General features: G+C 35.0%; 1 pseudogene; it reads left to right on the top strand.

Annotated features, from left to right (window-relative positions):
• Positions 1 to 20,273, top strand: part of LOC137404818 (fumarate hydratase class I, aerobic-like) — a 191,712-nt pseudogene that overhangs the window by 93,244 nt on the left and 78,195 nt on the right.

The following is a 20,273-nucleotide window of genomic DNA, read 5'->3' as shown; positions in this document are numbered from 1 at the left end:
TTTATATTCAGTGATGACCAGTCAGATACATCAAACATCGAGAACCTCAAGCTGGCTTTAGGTAACAGATGTAAAACATTCAAAACAATTATTCCTGAAGCTTGGAATGAAATCACACAGTTTGTGACGGATCAAACTGATAAGTCAGTCATAAATCTTTCACTTATTGAAGAGAAGTATTCCGTCAAGGAATCGCACACAGTGCTACGATATATGCATAACACTGGTAGCATCCTCTGGTATAACCAAATAGCATCCCTCAAACCATTTGTCTTTCACCAGATTCGTCATATCAGCGAAACAATATCTCTTTTGTTTCATCATCAACCGGAAGAGCAGTGGAAAGAGAGGCTGGCTACCTTTACATCATTTCTGTATCAAGGTCGGCAGATAAACAAACGTAAATACGAGGAAATGGTTGAGGACTTTGAACATGATGGTATTCTAGATACAGCTCTTCTGTACTATCTGTTGACAAAGGAGTCAGGCAAGTTTCCCTGGGAAGTGTCTGTAGAGCTTTTGAAGAGCTTTAAGGTGTTGCATGGGCGAGTGCGTAAGCGTTCAAAAGAATACTATCTTATTCCTTTTGCATCTCAGTCTAGCATGGATGGCTCTTGGGAGACGGATGGAGATCTTCAGCTTCGACTTGGAATAGAGTTTGGAGGCTTGCCTTTGCCCATCTATGCATTTCATCTAGCGATAGTCAAATTCTTGAATGTGGAAACCAGTCTTCATTCAACTATGAAGGTTCGAAACAACGGCTCAACGATTTACCACGGGGAAAGTTCAACCCATTTTGTCCATTTCTTCGCAGAGCAAAGAGTTACTGTTCAAGTTTCAACTTCAGCGCAACTGCTTGCCTCCTCTTGGAAGCGTCTCATAGAAACCACTCAGCTTATTCTGGAATACATCACATCAACCTGGAAAGCCTGTCGACCGTCAGTTAAAGTTTTCTGCCCCCACTGTCTGTATTTACGGGCTCCTCACCCTGGTACCTTTGTGGATCCAGATTGGCTCTGTCCCGTGTTCTCACCAGTAGCTGATCATCCTATGAAATGTCAATTAAAAGTTGATGCAGAAGGTTTCTCTGGATTTCAGCCTACATTCTGCAGCAAGCGGGAGGCTAACAGCAAGGGAAGTGAGAGACCCACCATTCCCTCTCCACTCGTCTACCCATGTGAGTAAATTTCAATTTCGTTTCAATGGTTGCTATGGGATGAACTTGTATTCATGTTAACCTTTCTCTTTGTTGCAGGTTACAAACTTTCAGTTGATGAAACACAGAAAGTAACAGAGTACCTGTCCAAAGTTATCTCTCAAAGACACGCCATTTCTAGTGGTAAGTGCTCTATGTAACTTGCAAATAACATAATTATAACAATAATTTTTATTGGTTAAAGAAGCACTCATATTCTCTGACAAATATTTCCAATTTTATAATAGATTACCTGAAAATACTCAAGGTCTGATTGTTATTGAGTTATAATGTAGTAGTCTCCATGCATGCACTTAGTTAAATCTACTATCATAGATAATAACAACTGTTCTTACAAAGACAGGTCCATTCTTTCTACTCTTTCTTATCAAATTGTCATATATGTTACCAAATTATCAACATTACAGCACATCTGAGGCCTCAAGCTGCATCATCATCCAAACAAGATGTGAGAGGGAAGGGAGTACAACTCCAGTCTCAACTCGCAGCTGAAGGTGATGACAGTGAGTTGTCTGATAGCTTGGATTACTTGGACGAACATCAAGCTGATTTGGCTATCATCCGCTTGAGAGTGAAACCGTGTAGAAAAGCCTGGGCTAAGAAGATCTTTGATTCGTCATCTGTAAGTTTCTTTTCATGGTATGAAACTTTATCATTCATGGCACCTCCAAAGGATCGTTAAAGTTGGAACTCTTTTCAACTGCCAATCCTGATTTGTTTAGGTCTATGAGATGACAACTCCTGTGAGAGGGCGCTGTTTGATCATCAACAACATCCACTTCTCTGCACCTGATGGCAGCGCAGACAGCGACGGGAGTGAAAGAACTGGGTCACAAATAGATCAGCAAAATATAGATGGGCTCTTTAAAAGTCTGTCTTTTGTAACCAAAATCCATAAGAATCTTTCTGCGCAGGTTAATAGAGAATCCTGTTATTAAGCTTTCTCTGTTATATACAATGTTGGTTTTCATGGCAACAGAAGTTTTAACAGTGCAGTTATGATAGATTGAATGATTAAGCTTTTTTTATCATGTCTGTCTGGTTTCATAGCTTTCAGTAGCTAGTAAATGTATGACCACTTGTTTTATATTTGTAAGCAGCCTTAAAATGAACAACTAAGTAGATGATACAGAGTGATGGTCAACTTCATATAATATATACAGGGGATGCTGAGAGTTATACGTGAGGAGACAGAGGTTGAAGATCACAAAGACTATGGCATGTTTGTGCTCGTAGTCATGACACATGGGAATGAGACACATCTTTATGGTACAGACCGACAAGCAATTCCTCGTACTTCAGTATACGATCTGCTGTCTCCTCGGTGTTTTCCTCACATGGCAGGAAAACCCAAGCTACTTATTTTTCAAGCTTGCTCTGGACGTAGGTTGACAATTCTTCATTGACACTTTAACTTAAAAGGCCAAAGACTATTACTGCCAGTTGAGAAATTTTACCTGCTGACTTTAGCAACTACCATCAGATTTCACTGACATTTGGTTGGGGTTCCCTGTTACGTCAATGTCTTGCAGCAGTAGTAAATTAATCATATGGTTTATATCTTGGTATTAAGTAAATATACTGAAAGGTTCAACACATGTCGGTAATACCTGCCATATAGTAGGCATAGAGATATTATGTGTTTTATAGCTGTAAGAGTATGAGATTTGTGGGTAATTTAACTACTGACTTTAGATCGGCAGGATTAGGAAATTTCTCCATCATAAAAAGACTAACATTGCTTCTCATGTAAATAGAAAGAAGTTGAAAGAAGTGAAAGAATTTATGGATCAATTGATGTGGTTTCACTGATTGAATGTGTCTATAGCTGTTGATAAGGCTCATGGTAACTCTATGTATGCATAGTGAGAGCAGACAACTTTACAGAAATCAACAAATTTCACACAACACCCTGAGGATCATTACTATCCATTTTACAGTTCTGATCGCCACCTGATATACCTAAATTACTTACTGTTACCTCCTCCACAACACAGAGTAATTATACAGCTGCTGATAACATATGAATATCTATTACAGGTGGCTATGATCTACCATTTGGGAATATCCCTCATTCCTCTAGATCTCCAGACCCTACTCCAACTGTTGCCCTTCCTTCCACATCTAGCTCTCAGTCTACAAGTACAAACTCAGATGATTTCTTGGCAGGGGATGACTTTTTTATTATGAATGCGAGTTTTCCTGGTAAATCATTTACTTATGCGTATATTAAAGGGTCTTTGGTAGGAGATTGTCTTACCTATAAATTGGATTGTAACACAGAGAAGGTGATATGTACTACATCTGTTTAAATTCTCCTATATTGTTGTCTCTGTTTTTCTTAATAATTAAACCTGCTAGCCTGTGGACCTTCTGTTAAACAGTTTAGTAGTTGAAACTAGACACTAGACATGTCAAGTATTGCTGTATGTATTTAGACTATAGACTCTCTGTCAACCCTTGTGTACATACACATAGTGAGTTTCAGTTTGTAATAACTGTAGGTTATATATTTTCATGCCATGTAAAGGTTTGCTTAGCTTTAAATTTATCACTAAAATTATAGTGTTTGTACTTTTTAATGTTTGCTAATGGAGATTATCTTTAATCTGAAGTCTCTCCATTTCCACTGGTAACAGATATTTCTGTACAATCTCTGCAGCATCTCATTTTCCCTGGCTCAGAGTTGTTAGACAATAATGAGATGAATTCATTCACAAAACCTTTTATATACCGTAAAACCTCTAATTGAACGCCATGGCGCTCTATTTTTCAACCCTTCCTCTATAGCAGCGGTCAATTGGAGGTGGCGCTCCAATAGAGACTGGCAGTGTATTTTTCACATGGCTTGTCCGAATTTTGGAAGATAAGTTTAGCCCTATTACAAGCGAAGCAATGTTGCCTATATTTTGCTCCCATTTTTCGGTGGATCAGTATTAAACCTTTTGGATACAATAAATCTGTTAACTCACCTCAAATTTGTCAAAGATCTCTTAATAAATATGCATTGAGAAACTGAAAAATATATCTACCAGATGATACCTATTGCTTGCAATTGACCTGCGCTGATATTATAGCCTGTGTCCTACTTTGCAATTGGTTAACATTTTCAATGTTCGTTGCACTTTAAATTTGAAGACATTTTTTATTCTGCTCTGCTGAACCTTTCGATATTAACGTCCAAACCAATTTTTGCCAGAGGAAAGCTTCTACGCATGGCATTTAGCTTAATTGCAACGCGTAAAGGTTTCCTCGCTAAACATAACCTTTGGCCCAAAAATTGCAAACAGTTATTTAAATGCATGTTCTTCGACGTATTAAGACTGTGTTAAACAGGGAATTACTATTAGCCTAAGACAGTTAGTAATTATTTCTATGGTGTTGCTTTCAAAGTTCATCTACCATCGTAATTTTAAACCATTTCTATACATGTATTTTGAAGTATCAAGACCATGTTAAATAAGGAACTACTATTAGCCTGAGGTAATAATTATTTCTATGGCATTGCTTTCAAAGTTCATCTACCAACATATATATTCAAATCATTTTATAATATAGGTATATGTACTTCGAGGTATCAAGACCGCGTTAAACAAGGAACTACTATTAGCCTGAGACCTTTATTGATTATTTCTATGGTGTCACTTTCAACGTTCTAATGAAGAAAAGCGAAAAGCTTTGGAGTTAGAGAGTTGGGCAACAAGAGAATTGATTATTATTAATGCGAACGATTCATCATTAATACGATTTTGTGGACACTTTTCTACTGATCACTTAATATTATGGATTCATAAAGATCAAAAATAGTCAATGAGGCGGCCAAATGGAGGTGTCATTCAAAAAGAGGGTGGTGCTATATTTTTCAACCTTCTCTTGGCAGTCAATTAGAGATTGTTTTCAAACAGATGTGGCATTCAAATAGAAGTGGCGTTCAATTACAGGTTTTACGATATATACATGTAGTGTCATGTATTGTTTTTCTCAAACGCAGTAGCAAGTATGTCATGTCTGGAGTGTGCGATGACATTTCTAGTTCTGCAAGTAATCGATTGTGAGTAAGTGGAGCTACCGCTGTGTTGGTATTTACAGGTTATGTCTCTGAAAGGCATGATGCTCATGGCTCCTTCTTTATAAGAGCCCTTGTTGAAGCATTCTACAAACACAGCTGTCATCGGGATGTAAAGAGGCTGTTTGAGGAGCAGGTACTACCTAATAATAGCTATGATAGTGTCAATAACTCTCTTTATTCATTTTTCACTTATGACTAAACATTATCATAGTGAATATCAGCTGAATGCTTGGTGTTGAACGGGTATTAATAATCTGATTATAAACAATGAGAGGTAATGTAGTTGCCTACCACTTGTCATTAGTATGGCACCTTGCCAATGTTTAATTTGAGTAAGCTCACTGATAAGGGCTAACTACTTGCACTCATAGGAGAGCAAGAATAAAATAACGTTATGCCGTAACAAAGAGTGGTAGCATATTTTCACCTGCATAACGACATCTATCACTCAAAGAATCCATCAAACTCACCTAGCTAAATTGGTAAGGCGTTAGCCTGACAATCGGGAGGTTCTGAGATCAATTCCTCTGTGATACGGATTCTTTCCAATATTTTAATAACTATAGTTGAACATACTGAACTACACACGGATTCACAGACTTTAAGATTTATATGGATTGTTATGCTTAAAGTTGTTACTTTCAGCTTTTTAGATGCCACAAGTTTGTTAAGTAGGTTTTATTATTTGATAAACTATAAGAACACTCTGCTTACTTTATAATTCAAGAATAATAATTTAACAGTGTCATTTACCCAGTATAATTCAGGAAATGACTAATTCTAGTTTAGACATCCATTTATTGTGACATTCCTTTTATACCTATCTAGTAATATAAATCATGTGTTTGTATTTTTGTCTTTTTGTCATTGGAATGTCCAGTTAAAGTTATTTAACATATGCGTGCTATCTAGCACACTCGCAGTCCCATGCACCGTGAGAGATCATATATCCAATTATATGTACAATTACTCCAAGCCTCAATTTTTAATCCCTGCCTTATTTTATTCTTAACCTTATTTGTATTGCGGTTGGTTTATTCTACGCATGAGTTCGACTCCTGCTAGTTGCAATATTTTTCTAATAAATCTCAAATTTTATCCTCTGTGATTCGGTCTATAGTGATTAGTATCTAGCAATGGTAAATCCGTATGGCAGAAGATTCGATCTCAGAACCTCCCGTTCACTCGGCTACTACCTAAATAATTAGGCTACGGGAGACTCATTGGACTCATATGGCGATATGAGTTGTTATCTGGGTTAAAATACGCAAATCTGTGTTTCGCAATGTCACTAAAGCTTGCTCTCACGGCTCCTTTTAGTAAGTTAGCTTAATAACCTACGCAAATTAGCCATTGGCAATGTGCCAGGCTAATGGCAAGTGGTAGGCTACTTACCATTAGCCTCACCTGTCACTGTTTATAAGCTGTTTTTAATACCCGTACAACGCCGGAAATTCTACCTAGTTTTTTCATAATGCTGGCTTCTGATGGATGGACACAGCTTTTATTATACTAAAGATTTAGACTAGCTTAAGTTACTAAAATTCATTGAATAAAGAAACTTAACCAATAGCAACTACATTACCTTCCACTGTCTATTTTCTGTTATAAATCTAGTATGAATGTGCAGCATAAGATGTAAGAAATATGTTTCCACAATCTGTTTTATTTATTCCTAGAGCATTCAAATATTTGAATTGTGCATTGGCCAGACACACACAGAAATAAACAAACATTTTCATTTAAAAGTTAGAATTGCAAGTGTTGTATATGTTCAATAAAAATAAATTTTATGTGCAAAAACTTTTTTATTACCTGAGCAACGCGGGGCATTCATCTAATCTTTGCTATAATAAGAGCCGTGTCTGTCTATCTGAGGCCATGTTGAGAGTGTTAGGAAAAAAGACTACACGGAGTGGGAATTGAACCCGGGCTATTGGATTCCCTAACCATTTGACCCCAACCAAATTTGGATTTCAATCACTTTTGCACATATAAGAATAAGTGTGCACATAGTTATTGCACATGAGATCTGATGCATTAGACTGCCTGTTTATTAGTTTGCTATAATAGCGATATATATTAATTTAGTATAATAAATTTAACTTAATGTGTGAGTAACCCTTGAAGAGCAAGTATGATGTCTGTTTAGCTCGCTGTAAGCAGAGGCTGTCGTGTTTTTAAGAGCAACGATGTACTAACAATGGGTTTGTTGTCTTGACTGAGTCCAGTGACAAGGGAACCTAGAGCATTCAAGTATTTGAATTAGGCATTGGAGAAATACACGGAACTAAACAAACATTTTCATTTAAAGTTTAGAATAGTAAGTGTTGTATACATGTCTGTTCAAAAAAAAGGTTTTTTGTGCAAAAGATTTTCTATTGCTCGGGCGATGTCGAGCATTTATCTAGTATTAGCTACTATAACGACCTCTCCCTACTACTATCTCGACTACCATACCTCTCATAGCTGCTGTCACGACTACCTACTAGTCCACTGCTGCTATCTCGCCCGTCGTATCCCGCTTCTCTGCTTTTATCCCTACGATTATGGAGTACATAGAATCTTTTTTTGCAAGGAAAACCCTTAATGATGGGACAACTCCGCATTTCAAGAGCACTACACTTGCAATTGTAGCATACTCTTTCCACTACTTTCTCTACTACCTGCTCCATGTCTAGAGACATACCTCTCCTTGCTATTGTCTTTATTCCTCATTCTGTCCCTCTCCTTACTATACTCTCAACTCCTTGCTCCATATCTACTAACATATTGTCTTTATTCCTCCTACTGTCCCTCTCCTTACTATACTCTCAACTCCTTGCTCCCTGCCTACTAACATATTGTCTTTATACCTCCTACTGTCCCTGTCCTTACTATACTCTCAACTCCTTGCTCCATGTCTACTAACATATTGTCTTTATACCTCCTACTGTCTCTATCCTTACTATACTCTCAACCCCTTGCTCCATATCTACTAACATATTGTCTTTATTCCTCCTACTGTCACTGTCCTCACTATACTCTCAACTCCTTGCTCCATACCTACTAACATATTGACTTTATTCCTCCTTCTGTCTCTGTCCTTACTATACTCTCAACTCCTTGCTCCATGTCTACTAACATATTGTCTTTATACCTCCTACTGTCCCTATCCTTACTATACTCTCAACCCCTTGCTCCATATCTACTAACATATTGTCTTTATTCCTCCTACTGTCCTTGTCCTCACTATACTCTCAACTCCTTGCTCCATACATACTAACATATTGTCTTTATTCCTCCTTCTGTCCCTATCCTTACTATACTCTCAACCCCTTGCTCCATATCTACTAACATATTGTCTTTATTCCTCCTACTGTCCCTACCCTTACTATACTCTCAACTCCTTGCTCCATACCTACTAACATATTGTCTTCATTCCTCCTACTGTCCCTGTCCTTACTATACTCTCAACTCCTTGCTCCATACTTACTAACATATTGTCTTTATAACTCCTACTGTCCCTGTCCTTACTATACTCTCAACTCCTTGCCCCATATTTACTAACATCACGATCATCACTGCCATCTCAATAATACTTTCTACTATCTCTAGGACTACCTCTAGAGGAGTATATGCTTACCAAATCGCACCGTCTATTACTACTTCTAAGGTACTATCTCGACTGCTTTCATTTGACACTCTCGCCACCCCATTCTTAATCTTACTTCTCAAGTCACCACCTCTACTCTCCACTCTCAACAACCGGTCCTAATTATTCACCATCCCTCCAGTCCTCAGGACCTCATTCAACATATCTCATGTCGAATCAGCATTCTTCATCTAGTCTCCACTCACTTCTCTATCTCTCAACCTGTTGACTGTTACTATTAGAGCAAACCTTACACTATCAGCATTATTAACTACCTCATCATATCTACTCAAACTCTCAACTCATTATAAGAACTCTCAATCACTTCCATCAACTGCATGTCTAGCCATCAGGAACTCATGCCCCTACACAAACCTGTTCTCCTGTCTACCATAATTCTCCTGCGACTGAAGCAGGGCTTTTACTCGGTACACTAAAGTATCCTTCACCTTGTAGATAGCAAAGAAGGTAAGAACAAAAAGCATAGAGGTTAACAACAGATATCCAAGAGTGAGCAGGCAGCAGCCCACCCTGATGTGTTTACCAACTGATGGTAAAAAGCTCTACCTATTTCCTGGCTACACTCCTCCACAACATGAAAGAAAATAAAACACTTTTCTGATTGGCTATCTTATCACAAGCTCTTGCACAGGAGTTATTGTATACAGAAGACAACTTCCAATTTATTTATATCAATGTGTTCTTATTTGCTCGTAACGATATTATGAATGATCTATTTTAATATAACCAGATGACTGATATCAACCATTCAATAAAGTTTCACTTGAATCTGCGTCGCTTTAGTGATTTGACAGTATGTTATTTTTGTCTATGGTGTTGTACAGATAGTTTCAATTAAAAGTGCCACGAAATAAAAATTCAACAAATTTATGGTAATCACGCATGATTGGTACTAAATAGATTCATGAAAAAAAGTGAATCATTATCTACCATCTGTATTGCTTGAAGACTCAAGATTCTAGTAAGCAACTATTCAATGCATTGCAGAATATTTAGGTTTGTGCCAGTCAAAATTTTGTCTTCGGAAATGGTGAAATTTGAAAGATATGCTAGGAATAGTGTTTATTTAGAACTCAGGAACTCAATCACCTGCATGGCTTTTCATTTAGACCTGGTATACTTGTATATCAAGTTTTGTTAGGACCATGAGATCTTTCACCACCTGAAAGAAAATAAAACACTTTTTTGATTGGCTATCTTATCATGAGCTTTTGCACAGGAGTTATTGTATACAGAAGACAACTTCCAACATACAGTAGATGCTCCTATAAAGTAAATTAAACAGGTGGTGAAGAATTTTTAAGAAGTATTTATGTATGTAAAAAGTTCTATATAACGTAAAGTATCATTGCAAGTTCTCAAGTTTGACTTGAATAACGAGAGTTCCATAGTTCACCTTAAAATATCGCGTTATCTCAGGCTGCACTTGAGAGAGAAACCGCACATGTGGGTATCTCCGTTATATTTGCTAGTAACCTGGCAGTCTAGTGTAAGCAGTAAACTCTTAATGCTATTGTTGGTGTTATCTGTACAGAGATTAGCTAATATTTCTAAAGTTCTTATCAGTGATATCCATATTGATGGTGCATCTGACAATTTTTGAGACATCCTTGTGTAAGCAATCTAGACCTCGGTTTCACCAGTCTTCATTGGTGTTCAAACAGTTTATAATTTGGCCTAATCTGTGTATTATATCATTAATGTTTGCTTTTTGATAAAAGAGCTGAGAAAGTCTGATTGTGAATTTTTATTTTTGACTTCTGTACCTCCTCATAGACCAGCAAAATTAGATACTTTTAGAAACTGGGTAAAGCATGTCATGAGAGAAGCTGGTATTGATTCATTTTTCACTGTACACAGTGTTAGAGGTGCTGGTACATCAAAATGCATGCGTTCAAATGCTATTTCTGTTGATACTGTTTTAAAAGCTGGAGGCTGGTCCAGTGATTCTGTGTTTAGAAAACACTTTGATCTTCCTTTTAGGGAGTATTCTGGTTTGGATAGAGCTATTTTTTCTCAATGAACTAATGTACATTTTTTTATATATGTTGATGCAAATAAAATAAAATGATCAAATTTCTCCAGTTGGTTGAGTTTTGATAATTTTGTCTAATATGGTACTCACTATGTGACTGCGGTGTTGAAATCTAAAATTGATAGTTTTGTAATTATGTTGAGAAATAATTTAAAAATTAAATGAGATGTAATCAAAATTTAATTGTAATTATTTTGATCACATAATGAAAAAGGGATCAATTTCCCACTGCATCCCTCTCTGGGTTTGTGATGGCAACCTTTAATAATGATATCTTTATGTAAACAAAGACATGGTATGTCTCTGGTGTAAATGCCTTGGTTTGATGGTGATACCATTGATTTGGTTTCACGAATGGTTGATTTATAAGCCAAAAGTGAAAAGTTGGTAGTTGTCTTTCCTCTTGGTTTTTGGCTGCCGTCACATTGCTCATACAAGTTGAATATTGAATGCTATCACCTAGTAGTGAATGCACTGGCAGTCTCGAATTGATCCCGTTTTCATTATGTAATCAAACTAATTCCAATCAAATTTCGATTTCATCTCATTTAATTTTTAAATTTCGCTTAACAGAAGTTTAATTTTTGACTGCAGTTTCTTCAAAGAGAAGACAAGTCATGATCTTTGCTGACCATCAGATGCATTACAGCTCTGAGCTTTCTCCAATTTTAGATCTACAGACTTTCAGTTATTCATGTTGAACGATAATAATAGTACTTTGGTATCAAAACATTTTCTGTTGACTGTTCGGTTCAATAGTGTTGACGATTTTTGTACACTCTTTTCAAATATTAGGTTTTACCGAGTATGTAAGTATATCCTGATAAAGAAATTAATTTGGTAGCAAAAGTGTTAAATTAAAAGTCACGTCTATTTTTTCCTTTTCAAGGACTAAAAGAATGAGTTTGGAAAGACCTTAAAATGGGTTTGGCATGTTTCATATACTTTACTCTTCATACAACATAAAATCCTTACAATGTAGGCTTAAGTATTTCCCTTACGGAATATTTACATTGTAGTAGCTTCTACTGTGTATAAACATCTTCTTATTTATAATATTCTGAGTGATCATCTCATTCATTTCAAATAAAATATCATCGTTAAACCAAATCGTTACCTACGTTAAACCATAAACCACAACAAACTCAACAGCAACCTGTTAAATTCATTTAACAACTTCTGCACTCTCTTAAAAACACTTCATATGCAATCTTTTAAAACAAAACTCAAACCACACTTACTATCCTCCGACCAATAATACCATTCACCATCTAGCCTTACCTATTTTAACATTTTTATATTATACGTTATTCTCATAATTAGGAATTTGTTGCCATAGATACACAGAACTATTTTCACAGAACTGTTATTTGTCTACTTTTTGTTTAAACACTCATATCAATCCTCAAACTTGCTTTTTACATATTTTATGTTTTCAGTTCCAACATTATTATATTAGTTTTTAGTTCAACTTTATACTTTTACTTTGTATGTTTTTTGTTGTACACTTTTTAGTTAGTTTATTTGCCTCGGTACCTTGTGGTAAACATGTTGGTAAAATATGACTATTGATTACTACAATAAATATTGTTCATATCTACACATGTAAGTTGTATACATGTATCTTATTTCATAACGATTTTTAGGAGTTATCACACCTTAAATTTAATCTTGAGCGATTCCGTTTTGTATAACCCAAGATCCTAAGGTTTTGTCAATAATATTTGTTAACATCGCTGTGAAACATTTAAAATATCTAATATCTACCTTTATGACCAGCCCTCTAGAGCATTGGCTAAATTAACTACTCAATTATATTGTTTTAACTCGAACTCTGGCAACGGCAAAATCTTTGCTCTGGTGCCCCTTTATATGGCTAGTTTTATTTATCCAGCACTCTATACACACCAACATGCAGTGTTGAAGCAACATTACATAGATATTTGCATATCACTTTATTGCAAATGCAGTTAGACCTTTGGGTCCGGACAGCTCATGTTGCAAATATATTTTCATGTTTGCAAACAATGATTGTTTACGTGTGCTATTTGTTATACCCCAATTAAGACCCTTCTTCAATGTTTTTCCGATTAGATAATTTTTTCTTATTTCACTACAACGCCATGTACTGTTCTTTTTTTGCTTCAGCAGTGTGAATTATGACTATTGCTCTGTCTAGTTTCAACATCTATTGCAGAACATGCAGTCACTTGCAAAAAGTTTCCTTCGCGCCGGAAATAAGCTGCCACTATGTTTGCTTAGATGGTCAACTGGAACACTTCAGCTATTTTATTACCAGGATATGTTTAAAAACACAGAGCTTCTAAATCCACCTTACAAAAAGCTAACTTGTAGGTTTAGCACGGTGTTCAAGCTTTTAGTGTGCTTTTTTGTACATTTTCAATGTATAACGGATCATACAAATAGGTTTGTCTTTTACAATATTGGAATTCTTTCTAGTTCAGTGGCTCAACATCTGGTTGTTTAAATAAAGGTAAATAAACGTTCCAAAATGGTAAATACAAATAATATATAAAACTCTATAGTTTATTGGATAGGTCTGCTCAGAAATGCAACAGGGTATCCAATTTTCTTTTTTAGCTGACTTTGTGTCTACGAGCACCTTTCAAGGCGAAAATATGTTGGTGGTTGATCCTCAAGCACTGACACTGCTCTGTGAGCAGGCTATGGTTGACATATCTCATCTCTTTAGACCAGCTCATCTTCAGGTATTACTTAAAAACCATGTGTGCCAGTAATTGATTGTTGCTAACACGGTTGCCATGATTGCATAGTAAAGAAATCATACAATAAGAGCATTATTTGGTAGGTTCCTTCATTTTTGCTAGTGATTTCCTGTTCTGTATTTATTAGTATTTATTATACTTATTTTTTGGATTCCGTCTTTTAGATTTTGACTTTGATTTATTGTCTGGTTTATTTAGTAACCAAAATACCTTCCGGGTTTTTTAAATTATTGCCATTTTTGCACCAAAATGATATTTTATTTCCAGCCGCTCTCTAATGTTCTCGAAGACCCAGGAAGCATCCCCTAATGACAAATATGTAGCCTTAGAGTTTTTAAAGAATGCGAACATTGCGGCTGGTATGGTACTACCTGGCTGTCAGGATACTGGAACAGCCATAGTTATGGGTATGCTGTTCCATCTTTAGATTTTGCAATTAGATTTAACAAAGCTGCAGTCGAAATAGATCTGCACTTTTCATAATAAGGCTATCATGAATGCATTATATGTACATCATGCGTACATCATGCGTACATCACGTTTCAGACACAGAAGTTTTTTTACTGAAAATACATGTAATGCTGAATGTGTGTTTGCAAAAAAATATAAAATTTGGTGTATATGAGGTTTGAACCTATGACACTTCGCTTAGCAGACTGGCACTCTAATTAATTGAGCTAAACAGTCACCTTCATAAATTACAATTTCTTCAACTTTTTTCTTCAAGTTTATATAGCCTAAGGCTAATATCTTACAGTGCCACCTTCATTTATAGCTTTTCATTGAACCAGACAACATTGATTAATAGTATATCCAGAGATTAGTGTTCATATATTCATTTAAAGTAATATTCATTGCAGCATATGATGTAATAGATGAAAAAGTATTGTGCTGTAAGTGAAAAAAGAGTATTTCTGCTAGTTATACTAAAAATAATTTTTCAGAATAGTGTTTGCCAGGTTGGCATATGGTCATATGGCATATGATCACAGAGTCTATATACTGTAAACAGTTAGCTGTCGGGAAATTTTTTAAAGCGATATATAAACTATATAAAGCTGAATATTATTTACCATATATTATTGAGTGATGCAGATTTTACAGCTGCTAATATGTCTTAGTTTCTTGTTTTAAACTGTTGACATAATATGTCAACAGTTTAATAATATTAATTTTATTAAATTAATATTAAATATTATTAATATTAATATCAAACAACAACATAATATTATTATGTATACCGTGTAGCCTTGCTACATGTACCACATTCTCATTTGCTGATTAGTTAGAGTTGTTCACTCATGTTTCCAGAGTAGGACAATTACAAATGTGTATAGCTTTTATTGTTTTTGAACTAATTAAAACTAAAATATCTGTCACTATGGAAACTATGAGGCTACTTTGTATTGCTGCAGATCTTTGCAGGGCTATGCCAGTAGCTCATTCAGGCCAACAACAGCTGGACGAGTAGACTCGTATGCTGACAAATTCCAGGCTGCCGATGGCAGCATGTTCATGCTTACCAAAGGAACTGGAATGAAGGCTGTAAGTATGACACCTCTTGACAGGTGCTTGTGAGTATATACATGTAAGCACAAGAGTTACAAGAAGCTAGTATATGTCTGATAATAAGATGTATTCAGACAACACTCATCAGTAGGCCATGAATATGACAATTACTAACATAGGATTATTTGTATGAAAAACTATATGAATACCTGGCGTTGCCCAGAGATTAAAAATGTCTTTGCGTAGAAAACTTTTTTTTAACATATACAACATTTACTATTCTAACTTTTAAACTTCATATCATGAGATAGTGTTTCCGCTCTGTTCAAATGAAATAAGAGAACAAATGAAGAAAGACATTGAAGTGTGTATAAAAAAGGCTACTGTTGCAGCAAAAGCTTGTTGCATTCAGCAATACATTGAGAAGATAAATTTAGCTCATTTACAGGCAAAGTGAATGTTGCCTATATTTTACCCTCACCTCCCGGCAGTGATAGTAACCTTTTTTATCCAATAAATCTTGCCAACTTACCCAAAATTTGTCAAAGTTCTTTTAATAAATGTGCATTGAGTAGCTGAGAAATATTTCTTCTAACATCTAATGAGCAATATTTAACTCATTGATATGTTTGCTACTGCTTGCAGCCAAAACTGGCTTTTTATGTGCATTAGAAGTGGAGTTATGAGCTTTGATCAATTGTAAGATCAGATTATCTCAGTGATGCTATCAAATAATATGCAACAATTCTGCAGATTTATAAGTTATATAACAATAAACTATCAAATGCTACAAATATATATTCATGAACAAGTGACATAAACCAACCATACTTATGATACACAAAAAATGCAGACACAAAAATTAACATTTTAAAACAAACTATTTGCATCGTTTGCTAGAATAGCTGCGTTCTGATTGTTGTTTCTGATGGAACAAACATCTTCCAGTCGTGCAATACCTTCTACAATGTTTCTCAACTTGAACTCTCTTTCTGCACTGCTAAACTGCATCAAAATAAACTTGTTTTGAAGAGCAAAACTTTTGCCCATTGCATTTCGCACAAGTACACGTAATGATAAACTTTATTGCTTGTAAACCAATAAACTATCATAAATATGAACCGTTCTTTTCACATCAAAATCTCAACACTACATGGAACAAGGAACTACTATTAGCCTTAAACAGTTAGTACATATTTCTATGGCATTGTGTTCAAAATATTGATGAAAAAAACCAAATGGTTTGAAGTTGAACAACGAGAGAGTTAAGTGTTATTGATGTAAACGGTTCATTATTAGTACAATTTTGTAGACACTTTTCTACTGGTCACTTGATATTGTGGGTTTGTAACGATCAAAGAACGTCAAAGTAACGATCAAATGAAAGTGGCCCTCACTCCTAGGGTGGCTCTCTATTTTTCATTCTTCTTCAATGGTGATGGTTAAATAGAGGTGGCGTTCAATTAAAGTATTTACGGTAGCTTTGAAGGTATTTTGTTTTAAGCTGGAGTTATCTTGTCTTTTTATTTAATATTTGAAGAGTTTTTGTAAATTATAGAACCAGTTTAAGATGAGACTGATTGGGTGTAAACTTTGTTATATTTGTTTAAGAAAATAATAAGCTTTTTAAATTAAATCAGGAATGAAATTGTCAAAAAACTTGGCTTCTGTCCAGTAAGAAGGGAAACATTTAATGGTGGATATTTTTACCCGTCATAAGCAAACTGCATCATTCTGAATAAATTTTTTGTGGGATTTAGCAAATTTTTTATTTCAGACAGCGAGTGTCTGATATTTTATAAGTTGGTTCAAAAGATAATAAATTCTCTCACAGGCTAATATCTTAGCTCACAAGCTAATATCCTGTCTCACATTCTAAAATCCTGCCTCACAGGCTGATGTCTTGTCTCACAGGCTAATATCTTGTCTCGCAAACTAGTACCTTGTCTCACAGGCTAATATTTTTGTTCACAGGCTGATATTTTTGTTCACAGGCTAATATTTTTGTTCACAGACTAATATCTTGTCTCACAGGCTAATATCTTGTCTCACATGTTAATATCTTGTCTCACAAACGTATCTTGTCTCGCAGGCTGATGTATTGTCTCACAGGCTAATATTTTTGTTCACAGGCTAATATCTTGTTTCACAGGTAATGAAGGCTTGTAAGACACATGGAGGATTCTATTTAGGGTCAATAGGGGGCCCTGCGGCAGTCGTAGCTCAACACAGCATTAAGAAGGTAGAAGTGCTGGAGTATCCAGAACTCGGTAGGTTTTCTACACAAGCAGTTTTCTATGTGTTTGTATGTAGCACCATTCTTCCTATTGTCAAAGTTCATTGTAGTACAGACTCTCCCCAGTTCACAGATGAGGTGTGTTTTAGACGGTCATTCGTTAAGCGAATATGTTGGAAAGTTTATTCAAACTATAACTTGTCTAGTGATCACGAGCTAAAGGGTTATCATCAAACATGTATCACTCAATGCACCTTGTGTTATTCTATTCAAAAATCTTTAGACAGAAACTTTCCAATTGCAGATTTATGCTCCAAATCTGCAAATTAATAAGTTGCACTATAATTATCGATCAAATGTTAAAATGTTAAAATTATATATTTGAAACCAAGTAACATAAGCAAATGTATTTATATTACAGGCAAAAGCAAAACCAAACATTTTTTAACCAAAAATACTGGCATTGTTTGCTGGTCAGTTGTATTCTGATTGTTGCTTTTATTTGGATTCAGTTTATTCTCTTGCACCTGGGCTAAAAGGATATCATTATTTTTGCAAAAATCTTTGCTCCGCGAAAATAGAGATTTAGACAGTTCATATCGACTAGTTCAGCAGAAAAAGAGTTGGGGTCAGCAGAAACTCTGAACTGTTTTGAACAGTCAGAAGATATAATCGTTCCATGCAAAAGCGACAATCAGAATGCAACCTGCTGAACAAATGATGCAAAAATTTTTGCTCCAAAAATGTTAATTTGGGTTTTTGCATGTTTTGCCAATTTGTGTTTTTTGTATGTGTGTGCGTGCGTGTGTGTGTGTGTGAGACACCGTTTCATGCAGTTTCAAACATAACGGCTGCTCAAGCAGGAAGTAGGACTTCATAATCTTTTTTCAAACCTGAATTTTTCGCAATTCAGAATTTTTATTTATAATTCTCTTGACTTGTCTTTAGACAGACAGAAAGACAGACACACATGGCTCTTATTATAGTAAAGATTGTCTAGTTACTTATAGTTATTATTTATAATTCTCTTGACTTGGATTTAGACAGACAGAAGGACAGACACACATGGCTCTTATTATAGTAAAGATTGTCTAGTTACTTATAGTTATTATTTATCATTCTCTTGTCTTGTCTTTATACAGACAGAAGGACAGACACACACGGTTCTTATTATAGTAAAGATTGTCTAGTTACTTATAGTTATTATTTATAATTCTCTTGTCTTGTCTTTAGACAGACAGAAGGACAGATATACACGGCTCTTATTATAGTAAAGATTGTCTAGTTACTTATAGTTATTATTTATCATTCTCTTGACTTGGATTTAGACAGACAGAAAGACAGACACACACGGCTCTTATTATAGTAAAGATTGTCTAGTTACTTATAGTTATTATTTATAATTCTCTTGACTTGGATTTAGACAGACAGAAAGACAGACACACACGGCTCTTATTATAGTAAAGATTGTCTAGTTACTTATAGTTATTATTTATCATTTTTTTGTCTTGTCTTTAGACAGACAGAAAGACAGACACACATGGCTCTTATTATAGTAAAGATTGCCGAGTTACTTATAGTTATTATTTATCATTCTCTTGACTTGACTTTAGACAGACAGAAGGACAGATACACTTGGCTCTTATTATAGTAAAGATTGTCTAGTTACTTATAGTTATTATTTATCATTCTCTTGTCTTGACTTTAGACAGACAGAAAGACAGATACACACGGCTCTTATTATAGTAAAGATTGTCTAGTTACTTATAGTTATTATTTATTATTCTCTTGTCTTGGATTTAGACAGACAGAAGGACAGACACACACGGCTCTTATTATAGTAAAGATTGTCTAGTTACTTATAGTTATTATTTATAATTCTCTTGACTTGGATTTAGACAGACAGAAAGACAGACATACACGGCTCTTTTTATAATAAAGAATGTCTAGTTACTTATAGTTATTATTTATCATTCTCTTGACTTGTATTTAGACAGACAGAAAGACAGATATACACGGCTCTTATTATAGTAAAGATTGTCTAGTTACTTATAGTTATTATTTATAATTCTCTTGACTTGGATTTAGACAGACAGAAAGACAGACATACACGGCTCTTTTTATAGTAAAGAATGTCTAGTTACTTATAGTTATTATTTATCATTCTCTTGACTTGTATTTAGACAGACAGAAAGACAGATATACACGGCTCTTATTATAGTAAAGATTGTCTAGTTACTTATAGTTATTATTTATCATTCTCTTGTCTTGACTTTAGACAGACAGAAAGACAGACACACATGGCTCTTATTATAGTAAAAATTGTCTAGTTGCTTATAGTTATTATTTATAATTGTCTTGACTTGGATTTAGACAGACAGAAAGACAGACACACATGGCTCTTATTATAGTAAAAATTGTCTAGTTGCTTATAATTATTATTTATAATTCTCTTGACTTGTCTTTAGACAGACAGAAGGACAGACACACACGGCTCTTATTATAGTAAAGATTGTCTAGTTACTTATAGTTATTATTTATAATTCTCTTGACTTGTCTTTAGACAGACAGAAGGACAGACATACACCGCTTTTATTATAGTAAAGATTGTCTAGTTACTTATAGTTATTATTTATAATTCTTTTGTCTTGTCTTTATACAGACAGAAGGACAGACACACACGGCTCTTATTATAGTAAAGATTGTCTAGTTACTTATAGTTATTATTTATAATTCTCTTGTCTTGTCTTTAGACAGACAGAAGGACAGACATACACCGCTTTTATTATAGTAAAGATTGTCTAGT

Source organism: Watersipora subatra, chromosome 9 (assembly GCF_963576615.1).
Source record: "Watersipora subatra chromosome 9, tzWatSuba1.1, whole genome shotgun sequence".
Classification (NCBI taxonomy): Eukaryota; Metazoa; Bryozoa; class Gymnolaemata; order Cheilostomatida; family Watersiporidae; genus Watersipora; species Watersipora subatra.
The sequence above is the reverse complement of the archived record's forward strand: the minus strand, read 5'-3'. Positions and strand labels throughout refer to the sequence as shown.